This window comes from Eleutherodactylus coqui, chromosome 6 (assembly GCF_035609145.1).
Source record: "Eleutherodactylus coqui strain aEleCoq1 chromosome 6, aEleCoq1.hap1, whole genome shotgun sequence".
In the NCBI taxonomy this organism is placed as follows: Eukaryota; Metazoa; Chordata; class Amphibia; order Anura; family Eleutherodactylidae; genus Eleutherodactylus; species Eleutherodactylus coqui.
In genome coordinates, this window is record NC_089842.1 from 185,326,129 (window position 1) to 185,347,306 (window position 21,178).

Genomic DNA, 21,178 nt, shown 5'->3' on the forward strand with positions numbered 1-21,178 from the left:
CCTCCCTCACATCTCGCCAGGCCTCTGGTGTACAGTTGGTTGATACTCTATTAATATTATTATACCACACCAATCAGCCATTGTTATAGTATGTATATTCTGGCCACTCTTTTCGGAGCATGCCGGTTATTCCTCTGTAGGTAGAGTTCTTGTCTGGTTCCCATTTGTCCAGTGGTGGCCCCCAGTCAGATAAATCCCTGGTGTTCATATAGTTATTTCTAGTGTTTCATCTGCTTCATTAAAATGTGGTACTATTGTTATTAACATCTGACACTTGTCACTCCCTTTTTCCATCATAGGGACACTTGGGTAGCTTCCAGGCCCCTCACATGGGGCTGTCCTCATCAGGGTGATCACCCTGCTTTTAGGCATTGTTTTTCCTGTATTAGATAGGGTGAGATTTCCCTTCCCTAACTGTTTGGTTTAGTAGCTTTAGTAGCTCTCTCTTAGATATTACTAGTAGAGGGGGCTCTAAAACGGTAACAGTTTCTTGAAGTCAGTCATACTAGGCTATGATGTACAACTCTAATTCCAAAAAAGTTAGGATGCTGTGTAAAATGTAAATAAAATAAGACTGCAACACTGTTGAAATCTCATCTGACCGTATTTTAATCACAGTAGAACATATAACACATATTAGAAACTGAAAGGGAGTTACATCTGCTTAAATGAGGTGTAACTAAGGATTGGCCATCATTTTGCTTCTGCATTAGCTCCCTCATATGCCCATATTTATGGTGGTTGCTGTGTTCATCACTTACTGTATATACTCGGGTAAAAGCCGACCCGAGGATAAGCCGAAGCATTACAAAAAACTGGGAAAACTAGGTGCCTCAAGTACAAGCCTAGCTAGACTAGGTAAAAAAACAAAACGTAATACTCACCTCCAGGCCGGCGCCTAGGTCTCCCCGGCACTGCTGCATGCTGCTATGTAATTCTCCCCCCGCTGTCATCTCTCTGCTCGGCTTTGAATTCCCCCCACTGTCAGCAAGTTAGCGCTGTGATTGGATCGCGCGCCAGCCAATCACAGCCAGCGCTCGATGAACTGATCACAGCCATTCAGTGATGTTATTCACCAAATGGCTGTAAATGATCTAACGCCGGCTGTGATTGGCTGGCGCTTGATCCAATCACAGCTCTAACTTGCTGACGGCGGAGGAATTCAAAGCCAAGCAGAAAGATGACAACAGGGAGAATTACATAGCAGCATGCAGCACTGCCGGGGAGACCATCCCGCCGGGGACACAGACGCCGGCTGGGAGGTGAGTATTGCGTTGGGTTTTTTTTACCTAGTCCCTCACTCGAGTATAAGCCGAGGGGGTCTTTTTCAGCATAAAAAAATGTGCTGAAACAGTCAGCATACACTCGAGTATATACGGTAGCTTACGTTTTTGTAATAATTTTGTCACAGTTGGTGGGGTATCCTAGTAATTGGTTTAGCTCCTTACAAGCTCTCTGTTCACAGGGGCCTTGCAGAGAGTGCTATGATTTATGGCTCTAGCATGCTCAATTTGACCCAATCCAAAATTGTGATAAATAAATGTTGCGGCAGACTTTAAAATGAATCTAAAATTTTGTGTTTTATGTAGTTTATTTCCAAAATGAAGGAGGTTTTCAGGTTGGCGTTTGGGTCACGGTCACTCAATAGTTCTTCCTAAAGTAAAAAATTACATTATGGACAAGCCTGAGAAGCATAAAATCACTTACTGGATCTATAGCAAATTTATGTGAGCAAATGGGACTTATACGAAACAAAGAGAAAGCCCTTTTGAAAAGAAGAAACTGGTCCCATCATATGGTGCTGAGCATTACTCGACAGGACAGAATATATATGGTATAAAAAAAAAACTGTGCAGTCTGATTTTGCAGTTATGTGTTACATCTTTTCATGTGTTCCCTACTTCTTGGCAACCCATCAAATTAACGTTAGTAGACAGTAGAAGAAATATGCAATGGAGTAAAACATTACGACAAAATTAGACTACACAGAGTTTGTAGTCTGTTACCATGGTGACACATAGGTCTGCATAGGAACTGTGAGCACTAATGTAAGGGTTTATTAATCAAGACCATTTGCAAAATTGCTTTATTTTTCATTTTAGAAACATTAAAGTAATGAACAATTGTTGTACAAGTGTACATACCCTCAGGATAGGTCATCAATAGTTGATCAGCAAGGTTCCGTCACTCTTGATCCCTGCTGGTCAGTTGATCCCCTGCTGTCAGCGCAGCTCAGCTAGACAGCTGGTGGTGTAATACATGGCGCAGCGATGACAGACAGAGGGGGTCTATATTTTCACTAGAAGACAGCTTAAATCTTAATAGTATAAATTACATCTTGCTCCATTGGAGAGTACATAGACTTGAGCGTTGCTTTATAATAGCCCATGGATTAAACTCTTAAAGAGACAGCAATCTATCAATTACTATCCATTATATTGCTGCTCTTTACCAATTGCTCTTCACTGGCTTAATTACACTTTAACCAGAAGTTACACTTACAATATGCCTTGTTTTTGTGGGTTGAAGCAAGGAACTTCAATCCACAATATCATCAAGGCATCTTAGTTGTCGTGATTCATGTCATCATCATCACATTTCCAAAAGATCCACAGGATTACACTATCCTTACAGCCTCACGCACCGTCGGCCTCTATCGAATCTACATCACATAACAAAGAGCACTACCTACCCCGTAGGAACTGCGCAATATACCAGGCAACGTTGACGCCATATACATCTGGAGGTCTTCCTCACATTACTGCATAGTGGCTTAACTTCAGTGCAACATCTGTCTCCAACAACATGTGTGGCTCTCTATCAACAGGTGCCTTGCTGCTCTCTTACATATCACATGTATCACACATATAATATTCACATTTTCATGGACTATTAACAGTAGGAAAACATCTTTTCACATTGAGGCCTCATTCTACACCATTGCACCATTACTTTACTCAGCTCCCCAGCATGGTCTCTAGGCATGGTCTCCACCATTATACTGCAAACCTCTATATGCTGCATTACAGATCCAAGATGCCACATGGAGCGGCATAACCAATCACAACCTGGTCTAGAAGCTTCTAGTAAACTCAGTTCAGTTCTATTAGTAATAGCTTTTGTTTGTGTTAGAGCTCCCTTTTCTGGACAAAGCTGATATTGCAGTCTGCATTATTGTAGCTCAGTCCTGGATGCAACAGAGTGACCGATAGAGGAACCTCACTCCAGGCTCAGTACCTGGCAGGAGAGCTGCTCTAATCCATAAAAGGGGAGCAGAGCATTGAACACCGCTCTTACACACCCACATTGGTATTGGAGCAGGAAGTGTAATAGAAGGTTTTGCTCCCACAGAAATCAATGGAGTGATGCCTTGTATTACACTTCTGGCTCTGACGACAATGCCTAAGGCCGCCTGCACACGAGCGGGTCGGATCCGGCAGCGAGAATTCTCGCCGCGGGACCCGACCCGAGAGCCTGCAGGGACGAGCGCGTACTCACCCGCGCCTGGCGGCCCCGGCTCTTTCATGTGCCAGCTGCGGCGCAGCCGGCGCATGCGCAGACCGGAGCCGGCGGCCGGGTGAGTGCGTGCCCCGCACAAAAATAGGACATGCCGCGGTTTGTTTGCCGCGCGAGATTTCGTGCAGCCGTCTGCATAGGAATGTGTATTGTAATGCACTCCTATGCAAACTTTCAGTGGTGGAAATCCTGCGGGAAATCCCGCGGCGGGATTTCCGCCACTGAAAGTTTGCATAGGAGTGCATTACAATACGCACTCCTATGCAGACGGCCGCGGTTTGGCCGCGCAAAATCTTGCGCGGCAAACAAACCGCGGCATGTCCTATTTTTGTGCGGGGAACGCACTCACCCGGCCGCCGGCTCCGGTCTGCGCATGCGCCAGCTGCGCCGCAGACGGCATATGAAAGAGCCGGGGCCGCCAGGCGCGGGTGAGTACGCGCTCGTCCCTGCAGGCTCTCGGGTCGGGTCCCGCGGCGAGAATTCTCGCTGCCGGATCCGACCCGCTCGTCTGCAGGCGGCCATAGGCTTGGGCACACTGACAGCGAACTGCAGAATCAGTTGATCCATGGTGATCTCAAGTGGCAGACTCCCGCCATTCAACTACTGGTGACCTATCTTGAGGATAGGTCATCCATATTAAACTTCCTGAAAACCCCTTTAACCTTTCAAATTGTAATGTGGTTCTTATCTTTAATTAAAAACGGGGATAATGCTTTCTGTTAAAGGGGTGGTACCACAATCAAAAGTTTTTTCCTATACATAGGATTGGGGATAACTTTTAAACGAGGATCCCGTGCTCCCATCTGCCTGTCACTGCAGGTTCAATTCACCCCTTGCAGTGATGTCAGAATGAATAGAGTGCTTGTGAAGCATATGCAGCAGCAGCTCCACTGGTTGTAAGGGGCTGATGGAAATACCCAAGTGCTTACTGCTTGGTTATCTCGGGCAGTCCCAATGAAAATGAATGGATTGGTAGTGTGCTTGCGCTACCACCGATTCAATCAGTCTTCTCCTCACTTCAGGGCGTGGAGTAAGCCTACAGTGAGGAGGATGGGTATGTAGGTCCCCCTTTCTTGGGGACAGTGGGAGTCCCAGCAGTGAGACCCCCACTAATCATCAAGTTATCTCCTATAGATAGGAGATAACTTGTAAATCTGGTACAACCCCTTTAATATAGTATGGGCAATATAGTGATTATAGTATAAAAAGACATATATCCATCCAGTTCTGACTTTTATCCTACAGTGTTGATCTAGAGGAAGGCAAAAAAGACCAATGAAGCCAATTTTCCTCATTTTAGCGGAAAAAAATTCCTTCCCAACTCCAAAAATGGCAATCAAATCTGGTGATCCTGGATCACTGACCATTCTGAATTAATTAGTGACTATAACAAGTAATATTGTAATGCTCAAAAAAAGTCCCCTCCTAGACTCTTTTATAGAGTTTGCCATCACCACGTCCTCAGGCAGAGAGTTCCACAGTCTTACTGCTCTTACAGTAAAGAACCTCCTTCTATGTCGGTGTAGAAACCTTCTTTCCTCTAGACGTAGAGGGTGCCCCCTTGTTACAGTCACAGTCCTGGGTATAAACAGATGATGCGAGAGATCTCTGTATTGTCCCTGATATATTTATTCATATTTTTTAGGTCGTACCTCAGCCATCTTTTTTATAAACTAAATAACCACAATTTTGATAACCTCTCTGGGTATTATAGTCTGCCCACTCCATTTATTACTTCAGTTGCCCGCCTTTGTACCCGCTCAAGCTCTGATATATCCTTCTTGAGCAACAGTGCTCAAAACTGTAATTAACTAGTGTTTTTCATATTATTTTCTCTCTTTTTCTTCAGTTTATATTTTGAAAAATGGCTTGAATGCTCAAGATTTTTAGCCTGCAAAACCCCAAGGATCTATATCATGTACAAATAGGCACTTGCGCCATTACAGTATATTTCATTATTATATTAAAATGCAATTTCGAATCCCAACGCCACAGAAGAATTTGGGAGCACAAGTTTAAAACAGCCTTTGACACTGTCAGGACCGGAATGAACCTCGGAGGAGCCTTCTTGCATCAGTGGAGAATAAGAGAAATCTGGAGCAGGGACAACACGCTGGCCTGGTGCCTGCCTAACACAAATTAGAGACCATAAAACTTTCACATCCCTTATCAGTGGAATAATTAAGTATTTACTGCTCTGCTCATCCTGTTCTGGTATTGTTTTATGTGCAAATCAATCAGATCCATGTCTGTGCCTTGTCATATGTATGTGTAGATAGATGGATAGATAGATAGATAGATAGATAGATAGATAGATAGATAGATAGATAGATAGATAGATAGATAGATAGATAGATAGATAGATATGCATGCCCCTTCGGATCTATTCCAATTATGCCTGAGGAAGAACCCCAAGTAGCTTTAAAAGCTCGCTATAACATCATGTATTTTTGTTGGCCATTAAAAGGTATCATATCTACAAGATTACTTGGTTTCTCTCAATGAGAACAATCACATTTTGCTCTACTGGCTAACACGGTACCAAACCTTTTTAGTTTTAGTATATTTCATTTAACCTTGCCAAGAACTCATATCTGTCGGGGCAACTAAAATATAACCATGGTTTGTTTCTTAACACTTCCTGATACTATCGCTCATTTCGGTCTGTGTTTTGTGCAGTCTTTGGGTTGGGCATGGGACACAAATGTCTCATTGTCTTAAAATTGACACCTGGAGGTCTATTTATTTGTTCCCCTGGATACAGAACTTCAACAAGTCTGGAGACCGAGACTGCCCTCAATTTATCAAACAAAGCAATTTCACAGAAAGGAATACATCTGCATTTTACTATATTACTCCGATAGGAAGACATTGATAAATGTATTTTATATAAGGCAGAGTAATAATGGCACTCAGAATCAAACTCAACTGCTTACAAGGGAAAAGACAAAATAGAGCATTTACCATAATTACTATACCCCGTTCAAAAATAATGTTATAACATTAGATATGTTATAAAAGTAAGGTAATCTGTAAAAAAAAAAAATTTAACTTAGAAAAAGTAATTGCATAGTTTAGAATTTTACATTAAGTGGAGTAGGATAATTAAGGTGGAACAATACTGATCATTAGTGAAAAATAATTTTTAATATTTGTATTTATTGACTCATCAGCGTGTTAAATAAACTTCCATAAAATGGCAATTTTGCATTTTCTGATGCACAGGAGAAGCTCAAAGTTCAGATCTGTCTTGAAAGGAGTCTGTAAGAATGTCAATTCTTATCTGTGGCTCATCAAAGATGACACAGTAACTGAGATGGACACCAGTAGCAAACTTAAAGGAGTATTCCAGTTGCTAAGTATTTTTTAAAGTTTTCACCCATTCATTGGATGGGTGAAAACTGATGCGTCGGTAGGGGCCAAAATGTTGGGACCCCCACTGATTCCGAGAATGAGGGGGTCCCATTTGTCCCACTTTTGTTCACTTGAGGGCTGCAGTTTCTGCCTGATCAAGCTCATATTTAATGGAGAACTGACCGCACACACATGCTGGTGCTCCATGCATCTCAGTGGGGCTGATGGAAATAGCTGAGTATTCTGTTGAATATGACCTTGCTGAGATCAGATGGGGTAGGGGGAGTGGTCTTCCGGTAAAGAAAAGTGGGGCAAATAGTTCCACTGTATTCTCAGGATCGGTGAGGATTCAAGTGGTCAGACCCCACCAATCTATCAGTTTGTACCTAACCAGTGAATGGGTGAAAACTAAAAAAAAATGTATATATATTTAGAAACAGTTATACCCTTTGCAGAAAACTTTACTCCGCAGGACACACAAAGTGTAGCAGCTGCAGTTATAACAATTACAAGGTACAAGGCTTTGCAGTTAAATTATGTAGACATTCCTCGTAATTATTGAGTTCAGGTGTTTCATACACACTGATAGGCAAACCAGTGCATAAAAGGTTATAAAAAAACATCAACGAGTTTGCATTACAATGTTTGTTAATGTAAAATTTAGATGATAACAAAAGTTAACATAAAATAAAGCACATTTCCCCATACACACTCTAGTCTGCCCAATAATAAAAGATATAAAATGAATTTAAAAATTACAACTGAAAAAAATAAAATCTAAATAGAAAAAAAATTATCAGGGCTAAAAGTATGGGTAAAATTAGCTTTTGCCCCTATTTTGGGTAAACTAGCTACCTCCAAAGTTTCATTTACACACACAAAGTTGTTTTACATACAGATTCCCTGGTGGCATACGACAAGTTGGCATGCCTAAAAAATGAGCAAAAACTGATTTTTCAGATTTTGCCTAAAGTTTCACTTTAATGTAATACAATTTTCCTAGTCATGGGAGCTCTGATTAGCTTTATAATGGGGTACTGTGGCTTTCACTGTTATATTATAGATACACTGTAGCTGACTGCATTATGGGGGTGCTGAAAAATTTATAGGTCAGTCTGGCTGAAACTGTTCTGGGGATTCTTTGGCTTTCTCTATTATTCGGCATTGTGGCTGGAGTAGTTATGGGGTAACGAGAACTGGGCAGTCATGGGGTAAAGAGAACTGGGCAGTTATGGGGTAAAGAGAACTGGGCAGTTATGGGGTAAAGAGAACTGGGCAGTCATGGAGTAACGAGAACTGGGCAGTTATGGGGTAAAGAGTACTGGGCAGTCATGGAGTAACGAGAACTGGGCAGTCATGGAGTAACGAGAACTAGGCAGTCATGGAGTAACGAGAACTGGGCAGTCATGGAGTAACGAGAACTGGGCAGTTATGGGGTAAAGAGAACTGGGCAGTCATGGAGTAACGAGAACTGGGCAGTCATAGAGAAATGAGAACCAGGCAGTTATGGGGTAAAGAGAACTGGGCAGTCATGGAGTAACGAGAACTGGGCAGTTATGGGGTAAAGAGTACTGGGCAGTCATGGAGTAACGAGAACTGGGCAGTCATGGAGTAACGAGAACTGGGCAGTCATGGAGTAACGAGAACTGGGCAGTCATGGAGTAACGAGAACTGGGCAGTTATGGGGTAAAGAGAACTGGGAAGTCATGGAGTAACGAGAACTGGGCAGTCATTGTGGAATGAGAACCAGGCAGTTATGGGGTAACAAGCACTGGGCAGTTATGGGGTAACAAGCAATGGGTAGTTACAATGAACAATACAGCTTGCTCAATTATAGGACCAACGTGACTTGCTCTATGAAAGTGAAACTGAATTCAGCCATAATGATGAATAATTTTAAACTGTTTTGTAAAGACTAGTGTTGAGAGACCCGAAACAGATGAACCTTGTTTTAGGTTGAACTTAGCTAAAAGCTCAGTTTGTCAAGAACCTGAATCTTTTGGTGGTTCGTCCTGGCTGAGCTAGCTAAAAGAAGGAAAAAAGACGGGGGAAAAAAGGAGAAGCTGGAAGAAAATGTTTTCCTTCTTGTCTTTTTTGTTGCTCATTTTCAGCAGTGCAAAGTGTATGACACAATTGTCTAGCAGTTTCTGTGATAAACTCAGACTTATAGAACGTTTTAGACTAAGGCTAGGTGCACAATTGTGTAAAAAATGTCCACGTGACATCTGCAAAAAATGGATATGTTTCATACATTCGTGCAGCTCATGATGCATCTGCTTTGACTAATGATTCGCTCTTGTCAGGATGATCGCCCTACTTGTAGGCAGGGTCCGCTCCCCCGTAGGTTGCTAGCGGTATAAAGTTCCCTTTTATGTTTGTCTGAGTGGTCTTTCTCGGACCTAAGCCCTGCATGAACGTTACAATGGTTCTGTCTCAAAAGGTATTTGGTATTGAAAAAGTGAGCAAACCTGTTCAAGGCGGCGACCTGAGGTGCCTTTTATTAAAATGGGAAGCCTTTTGGATTATGAACCTTAAATATTCAGTCCTTTTGGATTAAATTTGAGTAGTGATATACATCTATGCTTCTAAATTAAGTATCCATTGAAAAGGGTTTGATAAAATATACTAATGTTTTTTGTTTTTCCAGGCTAAATATGTTCTCATTTTGAAATAGAAAATATTAATGGTTATATTTTTTATCAATATAATAATATTCATACGTTGCGCTTTTAGAATTATTTATTTATGGCTTTAGAGTATATGCTTGAAACTTATATCTCATTTTTAATCACACTTGTACTGGGAGGTCACTTATTATTCTATGTATGACAACGTATGTGTACTTTAACCCCTTAAGGACATGGCCTATTTTGGCGTTGAGGACCAAGCGATTTTTGGTAGTTTTTCATCTCCATTTTTCAAAAGCCATAACTTTTTTATTTTTCCGTCAACGCGGCAGCCGTATAAGGGCTTGTTTTTTGCGTGGCGAACTGTAGTTTTTATTGGTACCATTTTTGGTTACATAGACTATATTGTAAAACTTTATTTTTTTTTTATGATCGTAGGGAGAGAAAATACATCAATTCTGCCATAGATTTTTAGTTTTTTTTTAAAGCATTAATTATGCATCCAGCCATGCAGGATAAAAAGCGTGTTCAATTTATTGTACACGTCGTTACAGAGGCGTCGATACCAAATATGTGGGATTTTTAATAAAAAAAAAAAATGTAATGCTAATATGAGAAAAAGCATTAAAAAAATGGTTTTTTAACATTTTTTTTAACATTCTTATTTTTTGTCCTTTATTTTGCTCTTATTTTTACACCATCTGTGTCCCTCTACATCTAATGATCGCTGCGATAAGGCATGGCAGGACTTCTCTCCTACCATGCCTTATCGCTTATTACAGCGATCTTAGGCAATGGCAATACAGGACGCCGGTATCTGGCGTCCTGTTTCCATAGCAACCAGCGGGGCTCTCGTGATGTTATCGCGAGAGCCGGCTGGAGTCACAGAGGGAGCACACTCCCTCTGTGAACCCTTTCCCTGCCGCGATATACTTAGATCATGGCAGGAAAGGGGTTAACAGTGAGGGGCGCATCTCCAATGCCCCCCGCTGTCGCAGCGGGAGACCGGCTACTAGTGATAGCTGGCTCCCACTGCGGGATAGCGTGAGATCTGCTATGATCTCGCGCTATCCCTATAACGTTAGGGTATGTCATTTTGCGGGAAGTACCCTGCTCCCATGACCAACCCTTACATCATGGGGCAGGAAGTGGTTAAAGCTTTTTATTAGTACGTAATGTTTGAGTATATGCTCATACTCATTCATGTTTACATCGATTATTATTCAAGGATCATTCAGTATATTTGCTGTGGGATTGGTTTACTTGAAGTTATTGCAAACTAACTAACAGAATGCAATAGTTCATGTGTTAGATAACATTTTGTACTGTTATATCTTCTCAATGTGTGTTGTTGGTTAGTAGAGATGAGCGAACCTACTCGTTTCGAGTAATTACTCGATCGAGCACCGCGATTTTCGAGTACTTCCGTACTCGGGTGAAAAGATTCGGGGGGCGCCGGGGGGCGGGGGAGGCGTGGTGGAGCGGGGGGTAGCAGCGGGGAACAGGGGGGAGCCCTCTCTCTCTCCCTCTCCCCCTCACTCCCCGCTGCAACCCCCCACTCACCCACGGCGCCCCCCCGAATCTTTTCACCCGAGTACGGAAGTACTCGAAAATCAGGGCGCTCGAGCGAAAAAGGGGCGTGGCCGAGTAGGTTCGCTCATCTCTATTGGTTAGATGATAGCTCTCATATATCATATCTCCATACTCATTCCTTTTCTTTGGCACTAATGGATCATTCATACGATTCTTTATTACTTTTGTGTGCACTTCTGTTACTTTTTTAATGGGGTCGCTGTTGCATGCACTTTGGTATGCACTTCTATTTATTGTGGACAAAGGCAAACTTTGTGATGACTTCATTACAGTTTTCATTTGCATAATTATATTTATTAGTCTTTTTGAGTAAAAGAGGAACTGTTCACATGTATTCTCATTTATGTTTGCGCACCATTGTGTGCACCTTTACACGTACTTCTGCCTGCTGCAGCCATTGGCGCACCATGGGGTTGTTATTCTGCGCATGTGTCACTCACTGGTAAAATAGCTGTTGAGTGCGATTCAGTGTGTGCCTCTGTCAAATCCAAATGTCGGTGCACAAGACGATCACTTTATTTTAGTTTTAATGTGTATTATCATATGCGTGGTGACGTTCTTGGCGCACAATATAGCTCAGCAGACCTCCGCTTGTTATTCTGTGCATGCGCTGTTGGTAAACTTGTTGCGTGTGCTTCTGTATATCAGCACATATGGTGACCACTTTATTATAGCTTTCATATATATCATTATTTGACCTCCCATCATGTGAATAAGTGAATGGGTGTGTTTTGCCTGACTTTCTGCACGGCAACGAGCAGTTTGAGGTGCTCCGTAGGAATAACGACACCGTGGCACGTTGTGGTCTCACATAAAAATATTTGTAATAATTTTCAATTAAAGGTTTATATACAACTTTTTTCAAGTACTGGATGAGTTTAATTTTCTCCTGTATGTATTAGTTTTTGGCTAAGTGTATCTGTGCTCTGTCATTGTGCAGAGAGCTGGACCAGAGCCAGGTGGGGGAGCAGTTGAAAAGCAGCTTTTTGTCACGGTAGCACCGCTGCTCTCCTCCCTGGAAAATATGCGTTTCTGGCATGGCTTCTGACAGGAGAAAAGGGGGATTGTCAAGTTTGTGACGCCAGTCCATATACAGACCAAGGTCTGTGCTGGACAAAATAATAATAAAAAAATGAGAAGGAAAAAAAAAGAAAACATTTTTCCCTGGAAGCATAGTGCGGTACCTCAGTGCAGATGGTGAATGGTAGGAAAGGACTGCAGGAGGCAGAATTAGCGGTGAAAACATTGAACAGACTATTGGTTTCAAACAACAAAAATCTTCAGCTTTCTTTAGTGCTGTTTGAGAATTATTTTGCATTTTTCAGTACAAGTTAAAGTTATGTTTAGTTCACTTAGAGGTAGTAGCAGTACAATTAAAGAGTAGGCAGGCATGAGGCGCAGACTTTATATCTGAAAAACAAACAGGCTCTTTAACAGTATTTAAGCACAGGATTTCTTCCTACCCTCTATGATTTGCCCTCCTGCTTCTTTTTCTCTATTTGCAGCTATTTTCTTGAAGTCTGAGTTTCTTTCTAGACCAAACATTACAATTACTTTAGTTTTGAGTAGATTCTCTTCTATTTCTTATATTAGTATTTTCTTGATGCTTTACTCTAAGCTAGATTCCTGCTGAAGTCTTTCTATTGCTTTTCTCTTCCTCTTAGTTAGAATTACAGAACTTTCGGGTACTCACACTTGCTGTCCTTTCCACCACACTGGTTAGTTCCTCACTTTTCAAACTCCTTCTCTACACTCCTCGCTTTCTTAGTCTGACTGACTCTGTCTCCTCTCTTCCCTCAGTCTTGTCTCGTCTGCAGTCACCGCCCGACAGAACCCTAGACTCCTCCTATTCTCCTACACTCCACCAACCTAGCTACTGATCATCTTTCTTCTATCTTGCTGAATCATGCCTGAAAGATTAGCCATACTTTGTAATAAGCAAAGTGGGGTTGACCAACATTAAATTATAATTTTAAAGTGACATGAACATTTACATTCATTACCTAGGAGTCCCTTTTTATGGACAATCCTATACACTACAGTTGTAGCTTGGAGAATGTGAAGAGCTGGACTTGCTTATTCTTATATAGCTTTGTGTATTGTCTCATTCTCCCTGATTGCGCAGCTAGCCGCTCCTCCTCACTATTATATGTTTGAAGACGTATCATGATTTCACAGGACTTTGGTTTGAAATTCGTTAAGTTCAGATTTTGCCACTTTGTGAACCTCAGCAGATTGATGAAAAAGTGTATATTTTACGAAGTAGGCTTGTGTATTTGATTGAGAGATGTGGCTTTTCTCCATTTGTACGGATGTAGATGATGTGAGGCATGAAGTTTGTTGTAGATGCTATGGTGATGATGAGTGAGTGTGAGGCATAGCAAGCAGTGGTATATAATGCATACACAAACAGCACCCCATCAGGCTAGGATGTATATACTGTATATTACGAGATAGATATCACCTAGTCTTCTAATCAACAGGGTGAATACATTTAGTTTTGGCAATCATTCTTTATAACTGAGTTCTTCCAAAGTGCTTATTAATTTACTTGTCCTTCTATGCACTTTTTCCATCTCGTTTAGATCTGTTTTTCTAAACCAAAACTTAAAGGGGTGGTCTCGCGAAACAAAGTGGGGTTATACACTTCCGTATGGCCATATTAATGCACTTTGTAATATACATCGTGCATTAAATATGAGCCATACAGAAGTTATTCCACTTACCTGCTCCGTTGCTAGCGTCCTCGTCTCCATGGTTCCGTCTAAATTCGCCGGCAGCTTGCTTTTTTAGACGCGCTTGCGCAGTCCGGTCTTCTCCATTCAGCACGAGCCGCTTCAGTGTGCTCCCCGCTACAGCTCTTCTGCGCATGCGCAGACGAGCTGTCACTGCTCGGGAGCGCGCTGGAGCGGCCATTCTGTACCTTCCTCTGTTAGAGGAAGGTGCAGAGCTGCCGAGCTGTCCGGAGAAGCCGCCCAGCTGTCCCACCGTCCAGCTGTCCTGGTAAGTGATGGGTCGGGGGGGGCTGCCGCTGCGCCGGGCTGCGCCGGGGGTGGGGGGGCTGCCGCTGCGCCGGGGGAACTAGCGCTGGGCCGGGGGGGGCTGTCGCTAGGCCGGGGGGGGCTGTCGCTAGGCCGGGGGGGCTGTCGCTGGGCCGGGGGGGGTTGTCGCTAGGCCGGGGGGGCTGTCGCTGCGCCGGGGGAACTAGCGCTGGGCCGGGGGGGGCTGTCGCTGCGCCGGGGGAACTAGCGCTGGGCCGGGGGGGGCTGTCGCTAGGCCGGGGGGGCTGCCGCTGCGCCGGGGGAACTAGCGCTGGGCCGGGGGGGGCTGTCGCTGTGATGGGGGGGGGGGCTGCGCCGGTTACCTGCTGCCTGGCGGTGGGTGACAGGTCGGCTATGTTCATTCCTGGGGTCCGGTCGGCGGCTGCGGGGCGTCTGGTTGCCATGGAGACACAGCTGGTAGCGTCCCGGGAGCGCGCACGTCGGGCTACAGCAAGCGATGCGAAAAGAGCTGGCGGCCATCTTGGGAAAAAGTTTTATAAGTTGCTGAAACGCTGGAACGGTAAGTAGAAACCAGCTAGGAAAGTAATTTACAGGGGTAATTAGTAATGTATGTTTAATTAGGGGGACTGGGCAAAAAAAAAAATTCACTGCTTCCTCGAGACATCTCCTTTAACTGTATATTCTATAAGTGTCTTTATAAAGGGGTACTTTTTTCTAGTAGTCATGCGCTTTCTATGCAAAGCAATGGCAGTATTTCCAACACAGGTCTTAGGGTAAATCTTCCCCTTGAGCACGATGCACCTAATACATGAAGACGCAAGTGCTCTTCATGTATTAGGCACATCCTGGCATCTCTGTATACCCTCTCAGAAATGTTCACCAGATCAGACCTGACATATATTTCTGGCATAATTTAAGCCGCTGTCTTGTGTGAATTATACATGTTGGTCCTGGGTGGCTACACAGTTTCCTGACAAGCCATCACATCCCTAGCACGTGGTGTGATGCTGCTGCTGGCCCCATTGAAAACAATGGGCGCTGCCATGCAAGAGCACACACAAAAATAGGACGCTCCACAATTTTTTTCCCACACCGTGACACAATGTGGGGAAAAAAAATGCCCATGTGTATGAACTAGAGATGAGGGAGAATGCTCATTTAAGATCTCTCTCTCATACTTCCCCCCCCCCCCCACTCCCGTTCACCGCCCCCGCGCATGTGCTCGGACGAGTAATCAATTACTCGAAAAGACCAATGCTCAGTCGAGCATCAGCTTTAAACGAGCGTGCTCGCTCATCTCTAGTATGAACCCATCCAAAAAAAATCAGGTTCATATTCATGTGAGATTTGTGTATCTCACAACGCAATCTCACATGCATTGTGAAATGCACAAATCTCACACGATTTTCTCGCCCATGTGAAGCCCGGACTAAATGTTTCCAATTATCTTGTTACTTTTTGTTAATGTTGACTCAATTAGACTGCTATAATTTAGAATAATTTATTATCAATAATTACATCCATATTACACTCATACATATATTCAACCAATAGGGTTTAAATAGCTTGCACTTTTTTACCCTAAAATGTAACCCCCTTAGGGCTCATTCACATTGCCGATAAAATCTAGTATTTTTTGAGCAATGCAAAAGTGAGTGAAAATGCAGAATTATGAAACCAATGATTTTCAATAGATTAATTCCCATTTGCGATGTTTTCACTCCTGAAGTGAAAAAATAAATAAATCACAGCCTGTCCTATTTCCTGCATTTTGCTTTTTTTATCTCCCATGTTTCCTTATGGGGCTTTGTTTTTATCGAATCGCAACGCACAAACTTGCAATTTTCGTGTGATGCGCCTTTAACATTAGAAACTCCTATTGTCTATCGCAGGAAAAATATGCAAGAAAAATCACAGGCGGCAGCGATGTTTTTGCAAGAAGAAGCACTGCTGATGCTCAGACATCTCATAAACACAATTTCAATTTTGCATAACTTTCTTGCAGCAAAATCGGGATGGCTAGCATGAAGGAGCCCTTAAGACTTGTGAACATTAAGACATGATTAATATCATTAGGCTCGGCAACATCTACACTGAGTATCCTTCTATCTAGACTGTAAGAAAAATATAGATTATGACTTTAGCATAGGAAGAAATTAGAGATCACTTACCTCATCTAGAGGGAACAGTCAAGTTAGTTAAAAAGTAGTCATTAATCAAAGGTCCTAAATAAACCAGCAGACAAAATGCATCATCTTTGGTTAGCCATTTAGTCGTTCCCGACCCTAAAGGCAACCTCCCTCCATATTTTTCAGTTTTACGCTGCTTCTTTCAGTTGTGTGATATCCATGCCAGTATCAGCTCTGACAGTATCGGCCATCGTGTCCTTTGGCTCCAGGTCTTTTTTTGCCGCTGATCTGTCCAAGCATTATAGATTTTTCTAGCAACTCTGCTCACATTACATGGCCAAAATCCATGAGACTGAGCCCAGTCATCTCACCCTACAGTGATATATCGATTCAGGAATTCTCTGTTTGTTACTCACGCCGTCCAGGGTATACGCAGCAGCTTTCGCCAGCACCACAGCTCAAACGCAGCAATCCTCCTTCTATCAGCTTTTTTCGCAGTCCAGCTTTCACAATCATATATGGCTATAGAGAATACGGTGGTTTGAACTATCCTGAGTTTAGTTGTGATGCCAATATCCCTACTTTTCCAGATTTTGTCCATGTTTAGCACTGCGCTTAGCCCCAATGCTATCCTGCATTTGGATAAGTGTGAGTCCCAGAGGTAGAACCCACATCTATCAGACTTTTATGGCAAATCCTGTTCATATAAAATGAAAGTTTCATACGGGAATGTCCCTTTAAATTCACTATTACAACCTCAGGTAAAATGGGTGAACAGTGAACAGTGAATTCAAAGCCATTGATGCATCCGTCATCAAGGATATTGTGTATATGTGCAGACTACATATGTGCGTCACAATATGCAATAATTTTCGGAAGAAGATTTCTTTCCACAAGATAACACTTACTTTTTCAATGAAAACACAGAGTTGTAATAATTAACCCACAACATGCGCTATCCACCTTTGATTTTAATTTACAGGCTAATGGGGCTAATATATGAATTACCACTGAAGCATCACCCTTGTCCATAGGCTATATCTTGTACTACCACTCATCCTGATTCAAGTGACGGACAAATTACCAGCTCATCCTCATTCTACTACCATTTTAACCTAATGGCCTTCCATGATAGGTCAACTGCCATTACAGGGTTCTTTTACATGGGAAGACTATCAGTACTATCAGTACCCAACAGTTGTGATAATCACTCCTGTGCTGTCACACAGTAGCAAGGTCCGCTCAGTGAATATGCACAGTCTTGTGCGCAGGCATGTGCAAAAAATGCCCTAGTTCACTGCTCAAAAAAGTTACGCATTAGCAAATGTACTTTGCAATATGCTCGTCTTACCCTTTTACATGATTCTATAACAAGCTGTTTAAACTGCGCAATTATCGTTGAGAATCGGTCAGTTCTCATGCACTAATCTTTCTATGTTTCACATTCCTATGTGAAACACTGAACTTTCAGTGATTAAACTGCATAATAAGTACACAACGGAAATTGAACGATGAGCGAGAACCTCACGATTCTTGTTTCTTGTTCAGTTGTTTGCCCGCATTTAAACGGAGCGATTATCATTCAGTTTTGCTTGTTTAAACGATATTCTGAACAATAATCGTTCCATGTAAACGGGGCTCAAAGTAAAGTATTGTAATCCAATTTTTATCAATTATAGTAGATTTTATCATTTGTTTTTGCACATGAAGGAGAGAAGTCTTGTTTATATCTCAGTGATACGGACTTCAAAGAAGTGACAGGGATGACACAGAGAGATGAAAATCTCCCTTCAGACTTGCAGGTCTTGCTACATTATGTCAATGAAGTTAATCTAAGAAACTGTAATAGCAACTTTGTATCATGTTTGTATATAGAGAATTTACACAAGAAATGCTTTGATATTACTCTAGCATCCAGTTTAAACAAATAGAATGAAAATGCATCTACTATAACATTCATAAAGTAATATTTTTTCTGAATGGGACTCTACAACTAGGGGTAACTGGGCAGGATACAGAAGCAAGCAGTTCCTTTTCTAAGGATAGTTTGGCAATGAAATGACAATACTTGGCTAACTCCCTGCATATTTCTGGCTCTCATGAAAGTCTCCCATGTACCAGTCGTATTGGCAACACCTATAAAGTAGTGCTTGATAAGACTGTGTCACCAGCCATCCCTCACTCCAAGGCAGCCACCAAACAAGGCTTCCTGGGTGGTCGTACTGGGGGAAGACAAATTCATGCCAACTGCTAGCTTGTGAACAAAAGGAAAATGTAACCCTGAGTTCTAGGCCTGTTGGAAGCATTTGTTCCAGTCAAGATTTTGCATTTGTTCAATCCTGGAATAATAAGTGATTGACACCTCCTTAGAATGTTCTTTAGCTCTAGGGGATAATCAGACTAGGGTCTTTGTTGTTAAGGCTTTTCAGTGGTTTCAATGGGAATTAAACCACTATCGACTCTAGCCTGCATCTCCTGCAGCACAGTCCATACAAATTTATTAGTTATGTCTTTTTAAATGAGATTAAATTGAAATGACTTTTATCCCTTCCTCCCCTAGTTTTTCCGAGCTCCTTCCTCTTGCTATAGTGTATTCATGTACAATTCAGAGTGTTCTTTTTATTACTCTAGGTACAACGTGACCGTCCGTCTGTGGCTGGACCCTGCAGCCAGATACACTGAGAATTGTGACTTTCTAAGAAGGACACCTGGATGCACAAGACGTAACATACTGAGCCAAACAAACATATGAGAAATCCGGCACAATTACTGTAATGAAGAAAAACAACAATAGAGGGTCTTATGCCTTTTATGTGAAATCCAATGATGTGCGGCATTAGGAAGTGAGCCTCGGAAATTCCATAAATGAAAAACAGTAATTTATCACAGCTGAGTAAAAAAAATGTAAAATTCTGAATAATTTGTACACCCTATTCAAAATTATATTTTGAAAAAGTATAGTATATGAAAGCTAATGCTATGTTCATGCGAAACGATTATCGTTCAGAAAATCCTAAAAACGAATGAAACTGAACGATAGTCGTTCAGTGTAAACACAGCTAACGAGTGAGTGACAAACGAGAATCACGCGCTGTTCGCTCATCGTTCAGTCTCAGCCGGCTTATAAACCAGCGCCGGCTCGTGCGCTTATCTTGCCGTTTCAACACTGATTGTTCAGTGTTTCACATGGGAAAGTAAGGCAGTGAATGAATAGTAAATGAGAACTGCACTATTCTCAACGAGAATCGTGGAGTCTAAACACAAGCAGCGAACGAGCCGCTGATGACGTCATCGCCTCGTTCGCTCGGGCTAACGAGAATTGTTTGATTCCGGTTAAGTGTAAAAGGGCTACCTGCAAGTAATTGTATTTGAACCTCAAAATTACTCAGTGCCATAACATACGTGTTGGACATTATTATTTTTTTGTTAAACTAATCAAACAATGTCCAAACTACTATCTATGCAAAATCCTTGTCCGAAAAAATATCATAGAAAGTTTGTCCATCTGTTTCCCAAAGTTGAACTATTAACAAAATATTCTGATTTGCTCCACAAAGTGAATCTTAGCAGGTGCACTATTAAAATACCCCACAACACAACCTCTCAGGCCAGTTTCATACGGCCGTATGTGTATTTGCATCTACCTGAGTGATGCGTTTTAGATGAAGAACAATGCTTTATTGCACGCATCGGCATGTGGATTTACTCACGGCAAATAAAGACGCACCGATTTAAATACCTCATTTATTGTAATGCATTCCAGATGTGTTTTTGTCAGTGGAATTACGCAGTGCTTCACGCATCTCCTTGTGTATTGTGCGTGCATTTGTGCAACCCCTATTGATAGGGACCTTTGGTGCGCAAATACACAGAGACATAGAACATGTTCTTTTTTTTTTTGCCTGACTGAAATGCACGGACAAAATACATATTGTGCATCAACGATCCCCAAAGAAGTCAATGAGAGGGGTGCCTAAATTTTGCACATGCAAATACGCCCAGTTGAAGCTGGTTTTACAAGCTTGTAAAAAAGGAAAAAAAGGCACGTGTCACGCGAATGTATTTGTGCGCACAATACACAGTGATTACAGCCCACTGATTTTGCACATGTTGATTGTGCCAAAAAATATGCAACATGCTCTATTTGCACAGGAATTAGCGCAGGGAAAGATTACATAAATGACACTAATTGCCCATTTCAAACAATGGGAGCACAATTGAGTGTTTTCTTACATGTGTAAATGCGCACAATTTGCGCAAGCAAAAACGACAGTACAACATGCACATGCAAATACGCAATGCCCGTTGCACAAATGAGCTTACGCCTGTGTGACACCAGCAAAAAAACGAAATAACATAAATAAATAAAACAAATGCAAAAATGCACAAAATAAGTTCACCGATTAATACCTAAAAATTAATGAGAATGCAAAGAAATACACAAGTTTAGTGTTTTTTAATGTTTTTATTTCTTTTATGTGTCTTTTTTTCAATGTTTACACACACAATCATTACGTGTAGGTCATCATTTTTTATTTGTGTCCTATGGTCCAATATTTGCACCCATCATATATGCTGTAGTAGTACAGTGTTGGAAAACTGTAGATCCTCAAACCTTCAACACTAAATATTCCTGCCTTGATTTTTTTTACAGGGACATCAAAAAATACAAATTTTGATCTTCCATCCATCTCATTGCCAGCTATAATTATGGTATATTCTCCTGACTTGTACTGTATATTTCAGCTCATGTGACATTCCAATATTGGCTAAAAATAAAACCTAGAGGATAAAAATAAAAGTAATTCTTATAGGTTACTTTTTTCAAGCCCTTTAATCTAGTTGACATCCTGTGCTCACAAACACAAGTAGACCTTGGTAATGGGTCCACTTAGCTGCTCAAGGGCTCTCCACTATTAAATATTTGCTCTAGCTCTTAGGGAGATTTTAGTTCAGC